Below are 14,339 nucleotides of genomic sequence, written 5' to 3'. Positions count from 1 at the left end.
TTGTTTATTTATTTTGGCTGCACTGGGTCTTTGTTGCTGGGCTTTCTCTAGTTGCGGCAAGCAGGGGCTACTCTTTGTTGCGGTGCGTGGGCTTCTTATTGTGGTGGCTTCTCTTGTTGCAGAGCACGGGCTCTAGGTGCACAGGCTTCAGTAGTTGTGGCACGTGGGCTCAGTAGTTGTGGCACAGGGGCTTAGTTACTCCGCGGCATGTGGGATCTTCCCGGACCAGGGCTCGAACCCGTGTCCCCTGCATTGGCAGGCGGATTCTTAACCACTGCGCTACCAGGGAAGCCACATTAATTTGGTAAGTGTTTTCTTAAAGAGATGTCCCGCATCTCTTTATGATGCGAACTGCAGGCCCCATACTACGTAGATTCGTTGCTGTGCTGAACTCAGTAGGGAAAATATAATTGGCTAATGTTTTTGTTCTCATCCCACTCATCAAAGAATGGAAACCACAGGAGTTCTGAGCTTTATTAACATTCCACCTGCTACACTTGCCCTCTGGACACAAAATAACATTTGAATCGCACCCAAGGAATACCCTGTTTTCCTCCCCTTCCCGTCATCATTCCCCTCCACGGGGGTCCACACTTACCACTGTGCCTGTCTTCATTCCCATAGTGATGTTAGTCAGCACTATTTACCCCAATAACACAGGCTACGTTTATAAGATTATTCCTGAATGCTCTAGGGCCACAGTTCGCTATTTTCCAGGGAGAAGGGACATCAAACCCCTTATGTTTAGAAAATCCAAAATCCTTTGCTAGAACAGCCTAAGACATTCAATACATTTCTAAAAAAATGACAGGAAGTGCTGAAAGCAGAACTATGGCCTTCACGGGGTAAATAATGACTTTGTTAAGCAATGAGTCAACCATTTGGGACCTACTGGACTTGAAAAACAAGATCTGTCAAAGAGAAACTGGCGGAGCTGGAAGGCCGGCCACCCAGAGGGCAGGGGTGAAGTAGGTGTGGGGAATTTCAAGAACAGTCAGGAAATCTGTTGGGTCCAATATTTGAGATACAGATAAATATCAGTTTTGATCCTTTTAGGTCCGTCTGCTTGTGGCAAAATATCCCTGGCAGCTGGTTAGGGGACCTCTGCTCTGGTGAGGGAAAGTGGTGGGAAATGAGCCTGGCCAGCGGGGCCCCAGTCAAAAACTTCATATATCAAGATGAGGTACTAACCCAGCCAAGGAGGAAAAGGATGCGTAGAAGGGCACCTGCATAGAACCAAGTAGAATGTGAGCAGGTGGGTAAGGGAGCCTCCAAGTCCAGGCCATTTTGTTCTGTTTTGTTTTTCTTGTTTATTCATTTATTTGATTTTAGACATTATCTATTGACTTCCTACTACAAAATACTAGGATTCAGCTCTCTTTGCTCACCCCCAGTCCTCTGCTACACACAAACACTGCCCTTCTGCCCATCCTGCCAATATAGATTTTTGGTTGAATCCATATATCATGTATTTATCCATTATTACAACTGTGTAATTATTGTTCACAGCCAAGCTAGGTCCAGATGACGGGGAGTGTCCTATGATTACATTTTCTTTTTTTTTTTTTAATTTATTTATTTATTTATTTATGGCTGTGTTGGGTCTTCGTTTCTGTGCGAGGGCTTTCTCCAGTTGCGGCAAGCGGGGGCCACTCTTCATCGCGATGCACGGGCCTCTCACTATCGCGGCCTCTCTTGTTGCGGAGCACAGGCTCCAGACGCGCAGGCTCAGTAATTGTGGCTCACGGGCCTAGTTGCTCCGCGGCATGTGGGATCTTCCCAGACCAGGGCTCGAACCCGTGTCCCCTGCATTGGCAGGCAGATTCTCAACCACTCCGCCACCAGGGAAGCCCTACATTTTCTTTTTTAATATAACTTTTTACTTTTCATGAAATTAATAATGCAGATTTTCGGTTTGTTTCATTTTCTTTTTTTTTTTTCCAGTACTTTATTAAGGAATAAATTACATGTAATAAAACGTATCTTAAGTGTCCAGCTTAATGACTTTTACATAGGATATGCCTGTGACGCCAGGACATATCTGTCACCCTAGAAGGTTCCCTTGTGTCCCTTTCAGTTAGTACCCTCTGTCCCGGTCCCCCCCAGTCTACGCCATCTTGGATGGAGAGAAGCAGAGGCAGGCACAGCTGTGACTAAGAGGAATCAGTTGCTGGGGACACAGAAGCCTGGTTCTCAGGATCCCAGCAGGTGGAATGGAGCCACAGTGTTCCCAGTCTGTGAGAGTGACATCATTCCAAATCCCACAGGATGGACCCAGATGACTCAGAAGTTAGGATGGTCTGAGACCCTTGGAGAGAAACTTGTGGATCCATCTGGGAAAGGCTGTGGAACACGATGGCTGGGGAACGAACATGAGTGCTGGCAGGGTGAAAAAGGCGACTTGTAACTTGTTTAGAATTTTGGTGGCTAAAATAGGCACATGAAAAGTGCTCAATATCGCTAATTATTAGAGAAATGCAAATCAAAACTACAGTGAGGTATCATCTCACACCGGTCAGAATGGCCAGCAACAAAAAGTCTACAAATAATGAATGCTAGAGAGGGTGTGGAAAAAAGGGAGCCCTCCTAGTCTGTTGGTGGGAATATATATTGGTGCAGCCACTATGGAGAACAGTATGGATGTTCCTTAAAAAACTAAAAATAGAATTACCGTATGATCCAGCAATCCCAATCCTGGGCATATATCAGGAGAAAACTATAATTTGAAAAGATACATGCACCCCAGTGTTCACTGCAGCACTATTTACAACAGCCAAGTCATGAAAGCAACCTAAATGTCCACTGACACATGAATGGATAAAGGAGATGTGGTACATATATACCATGGAATATTAGCCATAAAAAAAGAATAATGCCATTTGCAGCAACATGGATGAACCTAGAGATTATCATATTAAATGAAGTAAGTCAGAAAGAGAAAGACAGATATCATATGATATCACTTATATGTGGAATTTAAATAAGATACAAATGAACAAAACAGAAATAGACTCACAAACACAGAAGACAAACTTATGGTTACCAATGGGGGAAGGTGGGAAAGGATAAATTAGGAGTTTGGGATTAACAGGTACAAAGTATTATATATAAAATAGATAAACAACAAGGTCCTACTGTATAGCACTGAGAACTATATTCAGTATCCTGTAATAAACCATAATGGAAAAGAATATAAAGAATATATATATATAACTGAATCACTTTGCTGTACACCAGAAACTAGCACAACATTGTAAATCAACTATACTTCAATAAAAAAGAAAAGTTGGGACTTCCCTGGTGGTCCAGTGGTTAAGACTCCACGCTCCCAATGCAGGGGGCACGGGTTCAAACCCTGGTCAGGGAACTAAGATTCCACATGCTGCATGGTGTAGCCAAAAAAAAAAAAAAATCATTAAAAAAGAAAAGTTATTTTCTAATATTATAGAATTAAACTCATTGGCTTTGGTTCACATATATTGCAAAAGGTACATATATGGCAGAAGAGAAAACACCGGTGATGCATTGACGAAAGTTAAGTTGGTCTAGAATAATCACACTTTAAGCAAAGCAAAATGACAGGGATATCTCAGGAACCCTGGAAGCTGAAATTCAGTAGTCCAGGACCTGTAAGTTCCTAATATTTCCAAAGACAGAGAGAGACAGAGAAAGACAGGCAGACACAGAGAGAGAGACTCACACACACAGAGGAAATCTCTTTAGCACTGAGGTAGATTGAATTATTAGTCCCAGCTTTCCAGTTACCTGTAGTAATATTATCCATTGGCAAACTCACCCTGGCTTCCAGGTTAGCAGAGTGCACTTCTCTGTTCCTGAACTTTGAGTTTTGCCATATGACTTGCTTTGGTCAATGAGATGTTAGTGAACATGGCTCAAACAGAGGGTTAGAATATGGTTGTGCCTTTGGGCTGGCATTCCTGCACTGTGGTTGACCCGCCATGAGCAGAATATGCCCCAAGTACCCACCTGCCCTCAGCCTGGGTCTGAGAATGAGACAATAAAACAGACCACACACCCTGGCTAGCTGTTAGTCTGAGACTGATGAGAGCTGCATGAAGCCGACATGAATCCTTGGAACCTGGAGCCTGGAGTCCCGCCAAGATCAGCAGAGTTGCAGCCAACCCGCAGACCTGGAACTATAAAAACAAATTATTGTTTTTTCAGCCAGTGAGTTTTGAGATTTTTCTTAATGCATCCTTATTGTGGTAATTGCCAACTCATACCAAAATTGGGGTGTTGCCATAACATGAACCTAAAATTTTGTGGAATGAGCTTTGGTAGTGAGTGGCAGAAACAGAGGAAATGGTTCCAGGAGGCTGAATAAATGGTAATGCCCATTACATTGTGGGAAAGCATTTGATACAACTGTACTTGGTGGAAATTTGGAAAAAAGAAAATGTACCTATGGAACTTTTAGTCTTGGGTGAGGAAGTTTGAAGGAAGAATATCGGAACAGGACTTGGTTGCTCCTAGGCGCACATGGTAAAGTACCATAGGTAAGAGGAAAATGTTCAGGGAAGAACTGGTTAGTTGCAAACACAACGGAGAAGAATTTTAGGGAGTCCAGAAATTGTGGGGCAGAGTTACAAAATGAGAAATTTCTCACAAAGTCAAGGCTTGGGGTCATTATAACAGCCTCAGGGCAAAGACAAAATCTACTATTTCTTCCTACTAATATGGCACAGCCTTGGAGTAAAAAGACATCAAGGGTCTGCCTGAAACACTCTTAGTTAAGACATCTGAAAGGATTAAGATGGCATCTATAGGTCCCTTCAGCTGGACAGAAGGGCTGTTAGAAAGATTATGGGCATGGTTCCACAGAAGCCTGATATCTCAAACGTACCCATAATTAAGGCTAGAAAGAGGCATATCTTGAAAGGTATATGGCTGTGCCTTTTGCCACATGCAAGTTTACTGAAATTACTTTCATAGAGAACCCACATTCTGAGATATCTGTATTGGCAAAAACCCTGCCAGCCTAGAGGAAACGAGACTGACACTGTTAAAGACATAAAAAGACCTCTTGACCCGTAACTTTCTATAAGCAGTGTGATGGTTAATTTTATCTGTCAACGTGACTGGGCCAGGAGGCATTCAGACATTTGATCAAACATTATTCTGGGTGTGTCTGTGATCCTGTTTTTTGATAAGATTAACATTTGAATGGGTAGACAGTAAAGCAGACTGCCCTCCCTAATGTGGGTGGGCCTCATCCAATCAGTTGAAGGCCTGAATAGAACAAAAGGGCTGACCCTCCACGAGTAAGAGTGAAGTTCTCCTGCCTGACTGCCTTCAAGCTGGGACATCTGAACATCAGGGTTTTTTTTCCTGCCTTCCAACTAGAACTGAAACGCTGGCCTTTCCTGGGTCTCAAGCCTGCCAACGTTCAGAATGGAACTTACACCATCGGCTCTCCTGGGCCTCCAGCTTGCCAACTGTAGGTCTCGGGACTTGTCAGCCTCCATAATTGTGTGAGCCAGTTCCTTATACAAAATCAATCGCTTCTCTCTCTCTTTCTCTCTCCACTCACCACAGCCCCTCTGCATGGTTTCAATGATAAGAGGCCACGAAAATGATCTCACGGTGCTTGCCAAATGGCCAGCCCTTGGGGTGCCAGACCTCTTCTGGCTTCTGTGTAGGGAGAAATGCCACCTCAGTGCCATACTTTATGTTACATAGACCCCCAAGCATCTCTGTGTATGCCCACAGTCTTCAATAAACTATATAAAAAACAGCTCCCTCAATCTTTGTAACTGTTTTATGAAAATTTCCAAAAATCTCCAGTTGGCTTACCTTTGTGGCTCATCCTTCCTGATTATAGTTTCTGAAGCTCGGTGCAAAGGGAGAGGCCAGCAGGTGATATGGATCTTGGCTCCTGCATCGTCCTCTTTCCTCTCCCCCTCCCTGAGATTTGCTGCTCACTAAACTCTTCCTTCTTCCCAGTTGCAAACAAAACCTTTTGCACATGGATACCACGGAGACAGTGATTAGCAAGGAGGTTGTTTATAGCAGCAGAGCTAAGCCTCCAATCAGCCAGCCACAAAGCCTTGAAGAATGTGTGTGTGTGTGTGTGTGTGTGCACGTGCATGCGTGCATAAGCGCAAATGTTTCTTTTCAAGTCACTATATGCTTGGAACTGGGGGATTAAACAGATGAAGGGGCTTCCCTGGTGGCGCAGTGGTTGAGGGTCTGCCTGCCGGTGCAGGGGGCGCGGGTTCGAGCCCTGGTCTGGGAGGATCCCACGTGCCGCGGGGCGGCTGGGCCCATGAGCCACAACTACTGAGCCTGTGCGTCTGGAGCCTGTGCTCCGCAACAGGAGGGGCCGCGATGGTGAGAGGCCCGTGCACCGCGATGGGGAGTGGCCCCCGCTTGCCGCGGCTGGAGAGAGCCCTCGCACAGAAGCGAAGACCCAACACAGCCAAAAATAAATAATTAAAAAAAAAAACACAAAAAACAAACAGATGAAGATTTACTTTTGTCCTTCCTTTTGAGCAATCCTCTTAGAGATTGGATAGTATGGTAGGTATCCTAGATAAACCGTTCATTGCTTAACTAAAATTTTCCCAGAAGGGTCAAGAAGATGACATTGTAACCAAAGCAAGTACATATGACTTTATCGGAGATTAAGGACTGACATGCTGTTTGGATTGACCTACCACGCTGTGGTTCTGCTCTGTGCATGTGGTTCAGCTTCTCTTAGTGATGACATAGTAGAAACTGCAAGAAAACTAGCTATTTTAATTCTTCCAAAAGCTTGTATCAAATTGAAGGAGAAATAAGAAAACAGAGGATAAATAGGTATAATTTTCAGTGGACTGAAAGAATCTAGCAAGCAAATATTGATTTCAGTGCCTGGCACACAAATGAGTTATTGATGGTGTTCTTTTTGTTGAAGGTGCCAAGTTTCATTTCCTATTCAGTTGAAGACTACAATCTAGGAGTAGGCAGTCTGATTAAGTGAGCCAGTACAAGGCTAATGACTTACTTTTAAGATCCCACAGTGTGCTCTGACTTGAAAAATCTCAATATACTTTAGACTCCAGAAGGAAAAGGACACTTTGTTGATTCTTTCAACTGTAACATATTATAACATTATCAGCAATCAAAATGGACTTTCTTAGGGGAAAATTTAAATGAAGCCATCCTTGGGAGGTATTTTGTACTCGTAATTGCTTAGCTTCTTTCTGTTGCTTCCAACTGCCAGGGCTCTGATATTCCAGAGAGGGAAATGAGAAAAGTTGCTCAAACCATGTCAGGTTGGCCTTTCTTGATATATTGCAACAGTTGTGGGGATAAAGTGTCCAAGGAAACAACCATGTAGCAGGAAACTAGTCTATGCTAGGCATTCAATAAACAAGGTTTCAATATTTAGGGCGCGAAGAGCATGTGAAATGAATAAGCAATCATTTGTGTATTTCATCGCTCTCTTTCATGGTTGCAAAAGCATCACTTACAGATCAGTAGCGATTACATTTCAGGAAACAGGGTCACGCGTGAACTTGTGGCCTCATTTGATGGTGGGAGGTGACACTGCAGAAAGAATACTGATCAGTTTCAGATGCAAGTGAGAATTTCCGATGACCTTCCCTCCAAGGACAACTCCCAACTAGGCAGTTACCAGGATCTTCCCCTGAAGTCTTTACGGAGACAGAGCTTTTCCTCGCATAGCAGGTGGCCTTCTCTTGGCTACTGCTTGGTGCCAGAATCCCAGCCCCCGAGGGTGGCGCTCACTCCCCCTTCCTGTGAGCAGATGCACAGCATATGGCCCTGTGTTTCTCAAGGACAGAGCCTGTGGCTTTCCCCAGCCAGTTAGGAAAATGAATCTGGATGAAAAAGGGAAGGTTTCAGGATAAAACCAAAAAGATTAAGTTCTTATACCCAGGCAACATGCCTTCCTAAACAGAGAGGGAAACACCGAGCTGAACATAAAAATGATGGTGATGGTCATGGCAGGAAGATCAAAGTGGCCTTTAAATCCCAAAGTGCCCAGAAGTAAGGGAGCAAAAAAGAGAGGTTTATTTTCCCTGATATAAGTTTCTTATTCTTTAGGCACACCACAAAAACAATAAAACTTTTAAATGGAATACCTCTTCAGCCTTCTAAAATAAAATTTCCAAGAAGATCCCCAAATTAAAATGGATCGTTAGACCAAAAATAATGGTAAAGAGGATACATGCTCTTCGGGGAGAGAATATAAAGCAGCAAAGGGAACTGTATCCAGAATTTAGCACTGCTAAATGTAGAGCGCTTCCTCATGCACCAACAGCTAATAAAGTGGCCCAGGCTGATTGCAGTGAGTGAAGTTCATTTCAAAAAGACATCGCCATTTGTAAAAAAATCCTACCATTTGGGAAAACATGGATAGACCTTGAAGGCATTATGGCAAGTGAAATAAGTTAGACAGAGAGACAAACACCGTATGATCTCACTTTTAGGTGGAATCCAAGAAAACGAAGAACAACAAACTCATAGATACAAAGAACAGAATGGGGGTTGCAGAGTTGGAGGCAGCCAGTGGGCTGAAATGGATAAAGGGAGTCAAAACGTACACACTTCCAACTACAAAGTCAGTCAGTCCTGGGGACGTAACGTACAGCAGGGTGACTGTAGTGAATAACACTGTATCGTGTATTTGAAAGTTGCTGAGAGAGTAGGTCTTAAAAGTTCTCAACAGAAGAAAAATATTTCGTAACTATGGATGGTGGTGGATGGTAACAAGACTTACTGTGATGATCATTCCACAATAGTTACTGATATCAAATCATTACGCTGTACACCTGAAACTAATATATATATATATGTCAATTACATGCTAATAAAAACACATGATCCTTTATATTGTTTAAAACTTTTAAATAAAATTAATGCGATTTATTCCTCTTTTGAGTTCAGTGCCAAAAATTAAAATGTCACTCTATCCTGAAAAATTAATGTGCTCATTAAAATGATAATAGCGTCTATACAATCTATGGATTTTCCTTTTGCCATGGTTGTTAGGAAACCCGGAGAAAATGAATAGAGTGAAATACGCTTAATCTTGGTTTCTGATACAGATTATCCTTTTTCACTCCCTCTTACATAATTCTAGAATTTTTAATATTATTTTATATTTAAATTATATTTTTGTATATCATATATTTATATTATATAGCAATCAAGCTTTTAAGTGCATTTTATTGTGAATTTACCAAAACATATCGACTAAGACTAGAGTAGATGTGATACATAATGCTCGGTAAACTACATTAGAGCAGTTCATTGTAAAATTGTGGAAATCACAAGGACACAGTGACAGTAAAAATGAAAAAAATAATAAAGAGACCTTGAAATTGAGTTCTTAAGAGAACCACTGATGAAGTCCTACCTGGTCACGATGACTTTAATTCGAAAATTATACAATAAGAAGCACAGCTGTATTTAGGATAAAGGATTCCACCCCATCCTTACGCCTGTTGAACTGTAAGCTCCGGTGCTCACAGGGAGCATTCAGGAAGCTTACAGTTTATATTGTGCTTAAGATTATACTGATCTATAATCTTACTTTCTGTCCCTTGGACACAGACCAAAATAACGTTACCTTTTTGCGGGGAGAGAGGGAGAATAACTGCCTCATAAATTTTAAACTCATTTTAAAATTGTGGTCAACAAGTGTCAGATTTCTTTTAATTCTTTAAAATAAATTTATTATTTACTTTTGGCTGCATTGGGTCTTCGTTGCTGCACGGGGGCTTTCTCTAGTTGCGGCGAGCGGGGGCCACTCTTCGTTGTGGTGCGCGGGTTTCTCATTGTGGTGGCTTCTCTTGTTGTGGAGCATAGGCTCTAGGCGCGTGGGCTTCAGTAGTTGTGGCACACGGGCTTCAGTAGTTGTGGCTCGAGGGCTTAGTTGCCCCATGGCATGTGGGATCTTCCAGGACCAGGGCTCGAATTCATGTCCCGTGAATTGGCAGGTGGATTCTTAACCACTGTGCCACCAGGGAAGTCCCCAGATGTCTTAAAATGTATCGCTGCCAAGACAAATCTCCTTCATTTTGTATTTGTATCCTTGATTTTATATATTAAACGCAGGACTAAATCTTTATTCCTATTGAATATGCTTTTATTGGTTTTGATCTCTTTGTTAAGATGATTCTGAATGGAATATAGCACTTACCCCAGGAGATATTCATTCAAACAGGAATGCATGTGCAAATGTCTTGACTTTGCTGTGTCTTTAGTCAAAAATAAAAATGGTAAAAGGCATAAGACCAAGACAGGTGTCTGGAGAAACTTTGCTAGAGACTTCTTACAGGTTGATAAGGAGCCATTAAACCAAGTCTCTGCTGGTAGGTTTCTGTAACTCTGGGTATATCTAAGTGATATACTCTGGGTGTATCCTTCCTTCCACTTACCTATCAATTTCTTACCCTCAGAGAAAACACAAGGCTTTTTAACAAATGGTTTCTTGATATCAAGTCACACGATAGCCTTGATACATCTTTAATCTATCCTGACTCTAATGGCAAAAAAAACAAGAAGAAAAAAAGCAGTTATTTTAGAGCACCTTGTTTAGTGGATTCATATAAGAGTCCAGGAAACAACATTTCTTTTTCTAGTGAGTCACAATATGTTAATTTAATAATTTTTTCTAAAATTTCCCCAGATATTAATGTCAATCTTAAAAGTCTTGCGTGAAATCTTTTCCAAATTCTCCACATTTGGAAAGCCAGAATTACATTTGTCTGTCAGATTCTGTCTCTCATATTTATCTTTTCTCTTTATTTGTACAATCTTCATTCTAGTTCTTTTCTTTTCATTATCTTATGTGTGATTTGCCACAAACTTTGTATAAACAAAATTATGCATTATGTTTTGGTTCTAAATATGTCAGAAAAATATTTCATTTAAGCTTGCTTTTAATTTTTGCTATAGGAAGATGATATCAAGCTACTGCATTGAATATTAAAAATCACACTGAGGTTTTTATAGTGCTGGGGTAAATGAAGCAAGAAGTGGGTGGGAAGTTATTGGGTTTTTTAAATTTTATTTATTTATTTATTTATTTTTGGCTGTGTTGGGTCTTCGTTGCTGCACACGGGCTTTCTCTAGTTGTGGCGAGTGGGGGCTACTCTTCGCTGCAGTGCGCAGGCTTCTCACTGCGGTGGCTTCTCTTGCTGCAGAGCACGGGCTCTAGGCGCGTGGGATTCAGTAGTTGTGGCACACGGGCTCAGTAGTTGTGGCTCACAGACTCTAGAGCACAGGCTCAGTAGTTGTGGCGCACGCGCTTAGTTGCTCCGCGGCATGTGGGATCTTCCCGGACCAGGGTTCGAACCTGTGTCCCCTGCATTGGCAGGCGGATTTTTAACCACTGCGCCAACAGGGGAGTCCTGAAGTAATTGTTTTTAATCCCAATAAGTTTATCTAAAGTTCAGTTACACAGACGATAATTAACAGTAAGAACTATCATTATCTTCTGTCCCTGCCATATTTTATTACCTCTCACAATAATCTAAGCCTTTTCACATTTGGGATGAATAATAAAACAATTTGACAGTAACAGTGATCTGATCCTTTTTTTGCATTGAAGGCAAGAAAACAGAACGCAGGAAAATTTCCTCTAGATCAAACAGAGTCAAACGTTAGCCTTATTGGAAATCTGTTTCAACTCAATTACTTGGATGCCTTGCTCTTCCTTGAGTTTCCTGGGTGGTAAATATGAAGTATCCTTGGTTTCTCTTCTAGGCAGAGAAATTGATGTACAAGTGGATCCGAAAATAAACTAGCTGGGCAGTGACACAAGGATGCAAGGCACCTCTGGTTCTGGACAGAACTGGTGATGGAAGAGAAGGGAGGTGAGTAGGGCCGGGGCCAGCTCTCCTGTGCCATCACTTTCTAGAGCAAAATTCCACGAGTCCGAGAATTCTAAATTTGAGCCTGGCCTCCTGGGTCTAATGAAGGTATGTAGATCAAGGTAGCACTTCTAACTTTCAAGTATTTAGGCATCTTATATGCAGGTCTTCATTTCTACTCCTGGTCTTAGCCACACTCCTGTCCTACAGAAATCATCATCATCAATATACATATTTTGAAAACTTAGATTGTTATATGAGATCTTTCTGGAAGCAGCATTTAACTCAATGTAAGTAGCGCACATAGATCCTCATCTGAAACTTTCTCTGAACGGCACTTCGTCTCCGTGACTGGAGTAGGGTATGCGTGTGAACTGTTTTCCCTGCCTGTGACAAGGGGTAATTTGAAGGTGATGAACCATACATAGCACATTAAACATCTTTCTTCAAAGAAACCTGCAGAGCTTGTCGTAAAATCCCACTGTTCTCTGTCCTAACACATCTCCCATCTTTTAAATCCTGTTTGGAAATTATTCCTTTTTAATTTCTTGAGAGGATGTCCGTGAATAAATTATTTTGCCCATTTCCTAGGTAACTTGAGCCCCAAAGGAAGCACAAAGCATTTCTCTGTCCCTGACAGCATTGTGTCCTGGGCCATGAAACCAGCGCTGGGAGATGAAGTATGAAGTAGGTACACAATACCTGGCTTTCTGTGTGCAGGTGGGGCTTCCCAGAGCTCTGGCTTGCATGACTTCTGCATTCTGGAGCTATCTACACTCAGTGCCACTTCGGGTCAAAGCCTGTTTCAGCAACACATAGTGCCAAGGTTCCAAGTGGGGCACGTCCAGTTTGGAAGCAGTGTTTGCTAAAATGGATCAATTCTCTCTAATAACATTTTGACCAAGCATGTAATAAATGAATTTCATCCCCTTGGCATGCACATCACTTTTGCCTGTGAGTACCATATTCTCAAAACTGGCATAGCTGGGGCTTCCCGGGTGGCGCAGTGGTTAAGAATCCGCCTGCCAACGCAGGAGACACGGTTTCGAGCCCTGGTGTGGGAAGATCCCACATGCCGCGGAGCAACTAAACCCGTGCACCACAACTACTGAGCCTGCGCTCTAGAGCCTTTGAGCCACAGCTACTGAAGCTCGTGCGCCTAGAGCCTGCGCTCCGCAACAAGAGAAGCCACCTCAGTGAGAAGCCTGCGCACCGCAACGAAGAGTAGCCCCCCGCTCGCCGCAACTAGAGAAAGCCCACGCACAGCAACAAAGATCCAATGCAGCCATAAATAAATTAATTAATTAATTTAAAACTAGCTGCCCTGTGACTAAGCATGACCCTCAGGCATTCCAGATTTTAGACCGCTCTGGTGGCCATTATATGAATTTTATTTTGGAGAATATTCACAACCATTGAATCATTGCCATTGTTCATCTGGTGCTTTGGCAGCTCACCATGGAGTCCAAGCCAAAGGGAAGGTGCTTGTATGTGAACACGGCAGGTGCTTTTTATACATGAGCGTGTGTGTGTATTTTAACTGCTCTCCAAAGCCTGTTAGATTATCTACTATTTCGAATTAGTTACACAATCTCCCTCCCATTAACTGAAAATGTAAGAAGCTCAGCGAATTAATAATTAAAGTCTTAGATCTTTATTTCTCTTATCCACTGTGATTTTCAGTTATGTACGTTGTATCAATATGGAAGCCATGTTTTTCCTAAGAGTTGTAATGAAATCAGCTTTGAGAATCTACACTTATATTTGTGGGGCTTACCCCTTCCCATCACTCTGACTTCCATACCACCCTCAAGAGGCCCTTCCTGACCATTCACTTTAAATTACCCTTTTCTCCAGTCAGTCCCATCACATTGCCTGGTTCTGTTATTTCGATGGCATTTATCACTAACAGAAATTACTACGTACATTTATTTGTTTGTTTGTTATTTTCTCTGTTGGAATTTTGATAGGGATTAAGCTGAAATGGCAGATTGCCTTGGGTACTATTGACATCTTAACAATATTAAGTCCTCCTACCTATGAACATGGGATGTCTTTCCATTTATTTAGATTTTCTTTAATTACATTCAGCAGTGTTTTGGAGTTTTCAGGTTATAAGTGAAAACTGAAATAAATTTAAATGAAATAAATTTAAATAAAATAATTTAAATGAAATAAATTTCAGTTAAATTTATTCCTGAGTATATTATTCTTTTCGATGCTATTATGAATGGAATTGCTTTTTAAATTCTCTTTTCAGATTGTTAGTTGCAGGTGTACAGAAACAAAACTGATTTTGGTGTGTTAATTTTGTACCTTGCAACTATGCTAAATTTGTTTATTGTTACTCTTCTAGTAGCTTCCTTGTGGATTATTTGGGATCTTTTAATATAGGATCATATCATATGTGAATAGAGATAGTTTCTTTCTTCCTTTCCTATTATTTCTTCTTCTTGTCTAATTGCTCTAGCTAGAACTTCCACTACAATGTTG

General features: G+C 41.8%; 1 protein-coding gene across 1 annotated transcript in view; it reads left to right on the top strand.

Moving 5' to 3' along the window:
- Positions 1–11,848, top strand: part of MAP3K21 (mitogen-activated protein kinase kinase kinase 21) — a 91,545-nt gene extending 79,697 nt beyond the window's left edge. The window contains exon 13 of the transcript XR_005016840.1: positions 11,740–11,848. The gene's annotated coding sequence lies outside the window, so the exon portion shown is untranslated. The remainder of the gene's footprint in view (positions 1–11,739) is intronic.
- Positions 11,849–14,339: the final 2,491 nt, after the last annotated feature.

The sequence above is a fragment of the Balaenoptera musculus genome, chromosome 16 (genome assembly GCF_009873245.2).
Source record: "Balaenoptera musculus isolate JJ_BM4_2016_0621 chromosome 16, mBalMus1.pri.v3, whole genome shotgun sequence".
Lineage (NCBI taxonomy): Eukaryota > Metazoa > Chordata > Mammalia > Artiodactyla > Balaenopteridae > Balaenoptera > Balaenoptera musculus.
This window is presented reverse-complemented; position numbering and strand designations above follow the sequence as displayed.